At 23.9% G+C, this 12,784-nt stretch overlaps 1 protein-coding gene across 2 annotated transcripts in view; it reads left to right on the top strand.

The window, feature by feature from the left end:
• LOC112590845 (lachesin-like) overlaps positions 1-12,784 on the top strand; it is a 185,789-nt gene that overhangs the window by 37,376 nt on the left and 135,629 nt on the right. The gene's annotated exons all lie outside the window — the stretch shown is intronic.

The raw sequence follows: 12,784 nt of genomic DNA on the forward strand, positions 1-12,784 counted from the left end.
AATAATATTAAATAGGTATACCATAAAAAACGAGTTGCATTAAATTATTTTAATTATAAGTTTTAATTTATTGTAACTACAATATACATTCATTGGGTATGTAAAATGACAACACAATACATTTTTTGTCATCTAAGCTTATGTTTATAAACCATATAAAATGTCCGTATTTAGTAAGTTGAATCGATGGTGAATGACAAGAATAATTGTTATGGGCGATGATACATCCGTTACATTGCACACGTTGTGTCGATCGTATTTTTATGATAAACAATACATATTCAAAGTGGGTAGTAATTATTAGTGTTCTTAGTGATTTTTTTTTTAAATAAAAACAAATATCTTAAAATTGTTTATTTTTTTTATTAAAAATTACATTTTTACGTTATTGAAACTAGTACGTGACTTTTTCTATTTTATTAGAACAAAAAAAAAATAAAAAAAATGTATACAAATTGACTTAAAAATAATAATAATAACACGATTTACAAACAAAGACTTTAAAAACTTAATGATTATTTATATTTTGTGCATTTACTACCAAAACAAATTTTAAAAATTCAACATTTTTTTTTAAATACAAACAATTTATAATTTGTATAAACAGTTTTCAGGAAATTTAATTTTTCCCAACTTATTCTTAATTAACGACTTAAAAATAATTGCTTATAATTTTAATTTATTTTGTTCAAAAATAATATCTATGAATATTTTCAACATGATATAAAATAAAACTATGGTTTTAATTTATTTTTACGTTATATCTGTTACATTTTCATTTTTAGTTTCTCTTTTAATTATAACTATAAAGATGATGTTTTTTTTAATAATATTATTTATTGATTATATTGACAAAATAATAAATTCTTAAATTATTCGCAAAGTTAACTTAGTTGTATTCAAATTTCACAATTTATAAAATATGTTTATCTTATATATATTATATACACCATAACTATACATAATATATATTGTTAAATTGTTTTAAATTATTATATTTTATGATAATTTTATTACTGAGAGTTATCTTAGATCTATGTTTAAATAATAATAACAATTTATCAATTTAACTTAATATGAGTGTAATTTATTTTTCTAAATATAAACTAATTATTTATATATAATTGTTTAAATTAATTTATAATAAATTTTTAATATTTTTATAGATATTATTTACAGATAAATATGTTAAAAATATATATTTCCAATAAACAAAATTAAAATATCTTTAATAATTGTATACCACATATTTGTATGTAAAAGTATTTATAAAATTTAACTTACGTTAATTTTTATTTAATTGTATAACAAATCATCAAAATAGCATAAAATAATTCTTTACTCATTAATCTAAATTATAATAAGTTTTAATCAAAACAATATATTTGCATATAAACAATAAAAAAAAATATTCACTTAATAACTTTTTCACTATTTAAAATCAAATAATTCTTTTAGATGCCAATAAACCCGTTACAATTTTATTTAATCTTTGAAAAAAGGCTGATACTTAAAAATCTATTAAATCATATTTTTACTAATAAGATTTTACCAGAATCACACTTTGGTTTTGTTCAGCATATAGTAAAATGTATTAGGTACATAGATTACTTGACGCAATTTCATTTTCTCAAGAAATAAAGTATTATTACACTTGCGCTTTTCTTGACATAAGCCAGATGTTTGGTAGAGTTTGGTATGAAGGATTACTTTTCAAATTACAATAATTTCTCTTCCTTTTTTTATTCATTTTACTTAAATCTTATTTAAAGGAATGTCACTTTCAAATTTAATTTGAATTCTAAGCCTCAAAAATTGAGAAAAATTTTGGTGGTATTCCCTAGGATAGAATATTTTCTTCCCTTTTTTTTAATTATCTATACTTCAGACTATTATATCTCCCAAAATATGATTGTAGCCGATTATGTATATGACAAAGCAGTTAAATCGATAGATAAATCCCCTGTTATTTAAAGATTCACAAATCTTCAGAATCATTTCAATTCAATGTCTAAATAGTACAAAATACTCGTATTAAAAATTAAATTTAATCCAAATAAATTAGTACATTAAACATTTAAACTTTTTACTCTTTTCACTCCAATTTCTGTCTTTATATTTTTATATTTTTACATCTAACACTGTTAGATATGTCTTACGACTTGATTTGAATAAACGCCTAAACATATAACTTAGAATATCCATACAAGTATCAAGAGACAAACCTTTAATGTACGTCTCCATAGGTTACGTACCTTACTGATAAACATCAAATATTCTAAATTAAAAGTTAAGTTCTTGCGTACAAAACATTACTCAAATACTATGGTACTATGGCCTCTAATTATGGGGTATTAAAAAAGTTTCAAATACCAATAAAATACAACAGTTCCAGAATATTGCCCTGAGGAAAATAACAAATTTACCATTGTTCATATCAAATTAAACATTATATAAAGACCTTTTAATGAAAAATGTGGTAGATGAAACTGTATGCTACTATAAAAATGTTCACAATCATCTTCAAGCACACCAAAATCCACTCATAAAAAACCTTTCAAAGTAAACCCATACCTGGTAACTCAAGGCGTCATTAAAAAAAGTAGTAGTACCAGGACTTGTTACAAAATTAAAAAAAAAAAATAAATAAATATAAAAAACAGATAATTAAAAACTACTCCCGTTTAAGTGTCACTAATCAATGGATTTTACTCCAAATAAGCATGTTGATCTTTTTTTCTTCTCTATATCTTCATTAATATATATATTTTATTGAACTGTATTTTAATTGCTCATGTTGAACTGAAGTATGGTATAAAATATAAATTATTTAATAAAATAAAATAACAGAGTATAGAATACTAAGAAATAACTAGAAACTAAACAAAGTAAAAAAAATTAAAATAAGGCAATGAAAATAATTAATAGATAATGTGTTTATTCATTTTGAAGAGAAGATTTCATGCAACATTGCATTTAAAATAATATTATCGATTTATTTTGTTTAGCAAAATATTTTTCTTCAAATTTTCTTATTAATAATATACTTTTATATTAATTAATCTAACACAATTTTAATACTTTTAAACTTTTTTTAACAATAATACAATAGTATTGTATTAAAAATCCTTGAAACTAAGTAATTAGTCGAGAAAAGTTTCAATGATTTGTAAATATATACAATTTTTAAATAAATTATTAATTTTCTTATTTTCAAAGATAATAAAATATTGAAAATATTTAGTTTTTATTGTTTTTTTTTGTAAAGACTTTGGTAATTCAAACTTTTTCGTGATAATATCTTCAATATTTTTTTTTTTTTTTATAGTGTAATAAAAAACTACCTACTCGTATAAATAGTTGTTTTTTTTATTTCCGTAGAACGAAAAACTTTATTTTTATTTTCACAAAACTAATTTATACTTTATACAAAATCTCTTCTGAAATCTAATTTGAAGAATACAATTGAACATTTGAACTATACAAATATTATTTTAAACGATATATTATTACAAATTGTCTATACCTACGGCATGCATACTTATTTGTTTAACCCAAAGTGTGCATAAAATAGATTTTGTATTGAATATTTTTTTAACCTATTTGGTAGCATAGTATATCAATTCTGTGAACTTAGCGATGCTCAATATAAAGACAAAGATATTTTATTTTTGTGGAATACGGAATGTTGTAAACATTTTTTGTAATACCAAAAAGGTATGTACCTAAAAATACATTTAAAATTAAGTAAAATTATTAAAAAATATTTATTGGTGGTTTTATTATGTAAATCAACATTCTATTAATTTGATTAATCAGAGTATATCATTATCTCGCATGAAAATAATGTATATGACTATAATATAACTGTATTTTTTTTAAATATTATTTTTAAATCATATTTAATAAAAATATACAATTAAGTACTGCTCTACTGTACATTAGGTGTCACTATTATGTTTGTATGTGTGTGAACTCTTTACTACATAATATAGTAACAGATCTGCTACACCATATTTGTGTGGATATTTAATGCGTAAGGCTAAACTGTATGTCATAAAACGTGTATATTACTAATCTACATACATCATAGAGTTGGAACAAACTTGATTTTTCAATGAGGCAATAATATTTAGGTGTTTATTTAGTGTATAGAAGTTGGCAGTCACGTATAGAAGCATACTAGTCTGAAAACAGCTGTTATTATTGAATATTTTCAACGTTACTATTCTTATCAGACCAACGAAAAAAATTTCTTCCACAAGCTTATTTTGTTAAATATGTAGACACTATGGTGTTTTAACTTTGTGAGTGATGATAAACTAGAAAATCGACGAATTTCATATGTGCATAATATGTGCTACACGGTGTGGAACGAGTACTTTACGTTATTGATGGCGTCGCGTGGTAAACTACAGGCTATAATGTTATATTTTAATTGTATTAGTATTCTAGTTGCTAGTTGCGTTCGTTAATCGTTTCGTTTATAAATACGTTACCTAATTTTTTGAACGTTTTCTAATTATTAATTTCAGTTTTTTTTTTTTTTTTTTTTTTATTACTAATTGTCATTACAAATAAATTAAACGATAATATTATATTTATTATTCATATTTACCAGTTAATGAATTGTTTGTAATGGCCAAAAAGCTGTCCAATAGTTTCATAGAAAATCGTTTATTTTTGGATTTACCCAGTGAACAAAAGATGAATTGAAACACTAGAATATTGATGAAATTTATGTTGATGACAACATGGATTGTTTAGATATATTATATGAAAATGATTTTCTTGACATGATAAATAGATAAATAGATAATGGTTCCAGTATTAAAGGTAAATCAACAAATTTTAAATAATCTTATTATTATCATCAATGTTCCTTCTGCTTTTTCTTTTGAAAATTCACAATCTATGTCAAATCTACAACATGTCCATTCATCTCTTGTTATACTTGTCAGTCAGCTACTCAAAATAATAAAACAATATCATCATTGTCTACCATAAATCTAGCACTAAAAATAACAACAATTAATAAAAAAAAAATTATCCCATTAAAAAGGTTATTTTGAAAAAACACATTTATTGCTTCAACAAATGTTGAATTTATTAAAAAAGTAAAATTCCTAGAAACTTTTTAAATTTAGTAACATCACTAGATTTTTTTAATTACTTTTTCACTTCAGATCTTATGAGTCATCTTTGTGAATAAACTACTAAGTATATTAGGGTTCTAAAATTTCCTAGTAAAGCTTTAAATATATCTGAAACTGATTACAAAGGTACCATAACATTTGTATAATGACTTTTATTGCACAAGTTCTAAATATTCGTCGATATTGATCGTCCAATGAAGGAAACTTAGTTATAAAATCAACAGTGACAGTTAATTGCTTTGAAAAAATCTGCCAATTCCTTCAATTTTCTGATAATAATAATTATATTTCACCAAGCCAAGTAGGACATGCTAGATTATATAGAATAAGATCAATACTTGTAACACTTAAAAAGAATACTAATCAATACCCATTGAAGAGTCATTTTCAGTAGTTGACAATTCTGTGCTACAAAATCCAGACATTTTTAAAACAATATATACCAATAATAAATGGGGATATAAACTACTAGTATTAGCTGGTATATTTGGATTTGCATATGAGATTTATAGTGGCCAAGAAAATAATATTGAAAATAGGTTAAATAAAAAAACCAGATTTAGGATAAAGTTCTAACATAATACCATCAAATTTTAATCATAAAGTATATTTTGACAACTATTACACTTCGTCGCCCTTAATGATATATTTAAAAAGTAAGGGTATATTTTTATTAGGTATAGTACACAGGAATCGATTACAACATTTACCATTTCCCTTAGAAAAAGAACTTATGAAAAGAGATAGAGGAACGTCAGTTGAATGCATAACCAAAATACAAGGTACAAAAATAAGTGTAATTGTTTGAAAAGACAACAGATTAGTTACATTACTTTCTACATATGTTGGAGGACAACCAGAAAATGAAGTAAAACGATGTTTTAAAGAACAAGAGAAGTCAGTTAAAATTACATGTCCAAACTCAGTCATTTATACAATAAACATATGTGTGCAGCGTTGATCTAATAGATGCAAATATAGGTGGTATAAAATAAAAATGAGGACCATAAATTAATATTTTATCATATATTAGATTTGACTGTTGTTTATTCTTGGATTCTATTTAAAAAAGTATTTGAACAAAACAAATTAGAAGGAAAGCCAATATCTCTTTCTCAATTTAGAGAATATCTAGGCACTTTTTTGTGCACTACTGATAAAATATTTACTCCTATAAGAGGAAGGGCTTTAAAAAGGTCTGATAAATCACCTGATATTTCTGTTTAAAAAATAGTTAGAAATGTAAATCATATTCTAGATACTATATAATTTGATTATGTAAGTCACTGGCCAGAATAGACTAAAAAAAGACAAAGATGCAATATGTCGGTTTGTAAAGGTTTTACTTTTTTACACTGTTCTAAGTGCATAAAGAGTTTGTGTTTTAGTAAGAGTAAAAATTGTCTAATTAAATATCGTTTGTTATAATCACAAAAGAAACTGAATAATTAAATTTGTTATTACCTACATAATTTTTGTTATACAGATAATTGTTTTATAAACATATATCTATTTGTTGATTTTTTGACTTCAAAAATAAAAAATTCACATTTATATAAATATTATAATATTGTTTTTTTATTAGTTCTTTTGTATTATTTTTCTTTCTATTCAAAGATTTTATTTTAATTATTGAAGCTATTTAAATTTTCAATTTATAAAAAATTTTAATTTTATTTATTAATAAATTGTTATTTACACTTTGTTTATTATTTATTAAATTGTTTATCAACTATTTGTTGACTTCATATTCTAAATAAAGATTTTTCACATTTATGTAAAGTAAAAAATAATATATTAAATTGTTTTTTATTATTATGTATTATTTTTTATTCAATTTAAAGATAAATATTAACATTCAGTAGTTATTTTCATAAATTTTTATTAAATATGTAAAAGTATTTATTTTATTTACTTTTTTTTGTGGGGAACTGAATTTCAAATTTTATATTGTTACAGAGAAAAATATGTAAAAATATTCTTAGTTCAATACTATGCTATACTATTTAGAAATTATGTAATATGTAATTCATATATATATAGTAGCAGAAATGCAACATGAATTTAAGTTTATATTCGAGTCTATAAAAAATAAAAATTAATTTTTTAGTTATTTTTCTCACACTTACGAGTATACAGTAGTTTAAAAATTATAATTTCTTTTAATTATTAAAAGTCATGCGATCTTTTAATGTTATGGAAGGTTAGTAAAACTTTTTTTGGAAATATTACATTTATTATATTTTAAGTATTTAATTAATATAATAATATATGTTTATAGTTACAAACCATAATATTTATCAACATTTATAACTTAAAATGTATTAATGTGTTTTTATGAGTGCTGTAAAATAATAAAAATGGATTTATAGTATAAATAGATACCATCTTAAAATTAATTAAAAACGTCATTGCGTAATAATAAAATGTATAGTAAATTGCATATTATGAGAAAGTTTTAATTTTCTACGAATTATGTTTTTAAATTATGATAAAATAATAAGCATTGTTATAATTGATTAAATTACTAATTTTAAATTCAACAATTCGAATTTAACATTCTTCCAAACAAAAAAATTGCCTTAATAATTTTTGAATTTTATGTTTTTTATAGATCTATAATTATGAGGAAGCTTGTACTCAATTTTTAAAACTTTGATATTACAAAAAAAGTTAAAATAAATTTTTAATTATAAAATAGTTTGTTTATTTTTTAACGATTTTGATTTCAAATACATATACAAAATTTTTAATATTTTTATGTGGATATAAAATCTTTTGTCATATTTTTATACAATCATATACATTCATCTAGAATTATGACCAGATAAATATTTTGTAATCGACGTTTATAAAAAAAAAAATTCAAATGTCGGTGGTAATTCATTTTTTGGATCACATAAAAAAAAAAATTGGTTTAATCAAAAATTGGATTCACGTAAAAATTCCCTTTTACAATTTTATTTTTTTTTATTTCTTCAACGATAAACATTTATTACTCTCTACTCTTTTCCCCTTCACAAAGGTACATAACGAATCTAATTTGCTACTTAAAAACACTCCAATTTTTGAAAATCAAAGAATTTTAGTGTCCCAAAAGGTGATAATAAACAAGAAAAAACACACATCGTTGCAAAATCAATGCATTTATCTCTTCATTCAGAACTAAAACAAACAAACAACATTCAAATAAAAAATTAGGAATAGTGTTTATTAAATTTATTAGTAATTAAAAAAAAAATGTTTAAAATTCTTTGATAAATATTTCGATTTAATGAAACAGTACATTTTCAACCATTCGATGTGTTACGTGATGAATTAAATTAAATTTTAATTGTACTATAATGAGAAATTAAATTTATTATTTAGTTATTCTAATTTATTCTATTATTTCTTTTACAGGGATAACATAAAATATACACAAATAAATAATTGCCCTAAAACTAATTTGCGTCAGTTTAAGCGTCTCCGTTTCATTAACTGATAATGTAATAAGCACGACTCCGTTCTGTGCTACTCGGAATACCTTTCTATATTCATCATTCAAATGGAACTTTGTAGTAGAAAATTATCGATTTAAAATTTAAATTATTTTATACGTCGATAGAAACATTTTTTCCATAAATAAAATACTTGAGTATACTCAATACTACTCAATAACTACTCAATACCATTAATTTTTTCTATAATAGATATTTATTTTGAATTTATCATTAAATTCGAAATTATTCAGATAACAGATGATTACAAGTCTTCAAAACAAATATTTATCAACTTTATTATGCACTTATACACAAGTATTAACGTTCATACAAAACAATATTATTATAACCGTGTAGTAAAAATATTTTGATTGAAGGGGAGTGGTATTTTTTACTCATATTTTTTATTATTATATATACATATTATAGTATTTTTGAAAAATGTTAATCTATTTATTTTAGAATTACTATATAGCTATAATAAATGCATGGTTTAAATATACTTATAACGTTTAGATATCGAAACGGACGTTATAAAAATAAAAATAAATGTTAAGATAAAAATTCATGACCTCCCGGAAAATTCCTTTACAGTAGGTACACGACAAAAATAAAAAGTTAACTGTCAGATGGTTAGAAATAAGGCTGGTAGAAGAATAAAAATCGAATTACACAATACCTATCTCTAAATATCGAATACAGAAAATAGAAAATCGTATTATGATAAAAAAAAAAAAAATGCTCTCGTTTTAAGAAACCTAAAAATTTTCTGAAAATATAATTATTACGTTCCACAAAATGTTTGAGGTGTTTAAATTTCATTTACATTTTTCTGGAATGTTTCCTATTGTTTATAATATTATTAATTTTTAAGTTTTTTTTATTAATACAGGAATAATTGACATTACTATTAGTTATAACTAATAACAACTACAAGTATAGTATTTAATACTTTGGTCAACATATTTTTTTATTTTATAATTGTATAAATATGATATTTAATTTATGATACAAAACGTTTTGGTAAAACGTTTTTATAATGCATTTTAGTGGATTTTTACGGTGTTTTATATATAATTTGATCATATCTCAGTATGAGCCTTTTGATTACTATGATCTCAGTTTTGTTTCATTTTTAAAGTGAAAAATTTGTTGATCTTTACTTTTCAATTCACATAAATCAAATTATGACTTTAAAAGTTAAAATATAAGAATTTAAAATATGCATATTAATTAATAACATATAAAATCTCACTCAGAATTTTTGAATTTCATTTTAATAACAATAATTCTTATAGTTTTATTCAATTTATTTTAAAAATTAAAAATTTGAAATTTTCTTTACTTTCAATTCAAGTGACCTTGATATTAGCTTTGTACAAAATGTGTATTTTTCATGAACCTTTTTGTGTAAATGAACATGCCATAAATAAAAATATATAAAAGCTATCAGGGTTTAAATGTGTATTTTTCTTTAAAATACTTAGGATAATACCCATTCAATTATTTTAAGTCATATGTGAAAGTAATATTGATAAAATTTTGAAGGTATTTTACTCGAGCCCTTGCTGTGCCGCATTAAATTTGATTTATGGCAAAATAGAGAAGCTTTATTAATTTTTGAAATTGTTTCAAAAACAATAGCGTTTAGCAAAATAATGTAAGAAAATTAATCATAGAGAATAGCATCGTCTAAAAAAATTATGATTCAATAAAATATTACATAAATATATTAATTTTTAAGAAAAATTGTTGCCATGATAATATGGAAGTGTCATTATTAAAAATATTTAATATAATAAACCTATTTTGATGTTTGTCATACTTATAAATTTATTTGCTGTATCATTATACTATTTTGTTCCAATTTTCTTATTATATTAGCATACACTACTGTTTTAAATAAATACAAATTTAGTTATGTTTACATTTTATTTAAATGTATTATTATTTAATATTATTTTAATGTCTGATACGAATTGGCAATTAACGAAACACAACACTCTTATATTATAATAAATATATATACGGCGAATCTTCTAACGTTACAGACATTAACTTTTTTATTTTTAATTATTATTTTCTATAATTTATTGCGATAAAAAAAAAAAAAAAGTTTTATTTATTATCAATTTCTTTTAATTTATGTCTACTTATTATTTTTATGATTTTTTTATGATTATATTATTGCGTACCAAAGTGAAGTATCTCATTGTTTAACGTAATTTGATTTTTTAAAACATTTTTAGGGATATCGATTGATAACTCACGTTAAAATAATCACTCTGTATAAGGCCAAAAATATATTATAATATATTTTAACTATATTTAGATGACAAGCGGATACCTAACCGTAAGTTCGTGCATTTGCATACTCATTACTTTGCGATCGTATAATCCTGCGAGTTTAAATCCCCCTTTAAAGCATTACCAATAAAATAGTAAATTTAATTTCTCTTATTTTCTATATTTGAAAACTAAACAAACTGGCGAGCAAATTAAAATGCAATTCACAGAAAACTGAGAAGAAATATAATATTCCATGAATCCGCAGACGTGTGATATCTTTGTACACACGTTACACATATTAAATATATACTTACTATTATTTAAGCATTTATGATATTTGTGTTTTAATGCGAGTGGTATAGGTTAATTACATACGGTACGTTATCGTACGCGTGTCAGCCTTAGACAATGGCACAGACGATAAAAATTGATTGACGTGGTTCAAACAGTTTGACGTTTTCGAATTTCGCGATCCCGTCTGACAACGGTAATAATCTCTTCGATCGCACTCGCAACATTGCCCATCAAGTGGTCCACGCGTTCAAAATGTATTATTATTATTAAACCGAATGTTGTGTCGATACATAACAATATTCGAGTATATACATTGCAATGGTGTAATACATCATCGTTGCGCTCAGTAATCTGTCGATTATTTCTTACAGATTAGCAGGAGAATAACCATACGTGCCGCCCTGCACCCCATCGGCAACGTTCCGTTCGTGCACCGCATATACTATTATTATAGTTGTTTCCATCGGTCCAATTAGTAGAATTAATCTTTTAAATTAGTGAAGCTTATTGGACGAGACTGCGCGCGCTTACAGTTTCAGTAATACGAATTCGTGATTTATAATCAAAATAACGTATTACACGTGCATTATTACCATTACATGTGCAGAGGCAGGAGTGCGTGTGGTCAGAGTTTGTATATGAAACCCTCATCTCGCGATTCATATAACGTACAATATTAGGCGAATTCTACGCGTTAATAGCGAATCCGCGCACATAGTAGCCCAGCCGTAATGATACTAAAACCCGCTCGTACCACACTGTGGATGCGTACTTTATAGTTTATAGTCACGTTGACCGTTCTCGTGTACATAATTATTGTCCAGTGCAAACGATTCGATTAAATAAAATACAAAATTGTGTATAGTTTATCACTTTCAACGCATCGTAAATCAACCGGTACACAGCTGCATATTATTATTACGAGTAACATTAAACCTTCGATGCCAGTTAGGTACGTACTACGTGATTTAGCGGAAAGACGTATGCAATGGTTTCATACTGCGTTCAATCTTCTATTTGTTCTTTACAGTCCGTTAAGGCACGAAGGCTCTGGAGTTAGCTTTTCCTTTCCCTGTGCAAAGGATTATCCAAACACATATAATATTGTATTATAGTCTTGAATAATTGGCCAGAATTATACGTCGACATTTTCAGTAATAAAACGCTTCACTCTTTCCACCAGATACCAGAAATAACACATAGTTCGACAACTACTTTTAACCACTAAACACCTCATAGACATAAAATAAATCGTTTACTAAATTACCAATAATTATAATATATATTTTATTATATCGGTGCCTACACTGAATAATATAGTACGTAGGTAAGTATGTGTGGATACGCCCATTCTTATAATTTGATGTGTTTATTATGACGCAATTATGGTTGGAAAACTACGTGATGTCCGTCAAAGTTAATAGCTTAAAACTAACTATAATTTGTCATTTTTTATTTTCCTCCTTATTTTTTTTTTCTTGTCTAACAGAACCCGAAAGTGGTTTTAGCAGTATTTTGGGACTTTAATAGTTGCCATTAAATAATGGTATGGAAATACGATTC

The sequence above is a fragment of the Melanaphis sacchari genome, unplaced genomic scaffold (assembly GCF_002803265.2).
Source record: "Melanaphis sacchari strain LSU unplaced genomic scaffold, SCAv2.0 Contig120_pilon_pilon, whole genome shotgun sequence".
Lineage (NCBI taxonomy): Eukaryota > Metazoa > Arthropoda > Insecta > Hemiptera > Aphididae > Melanaphis > Melanaphis sacchari.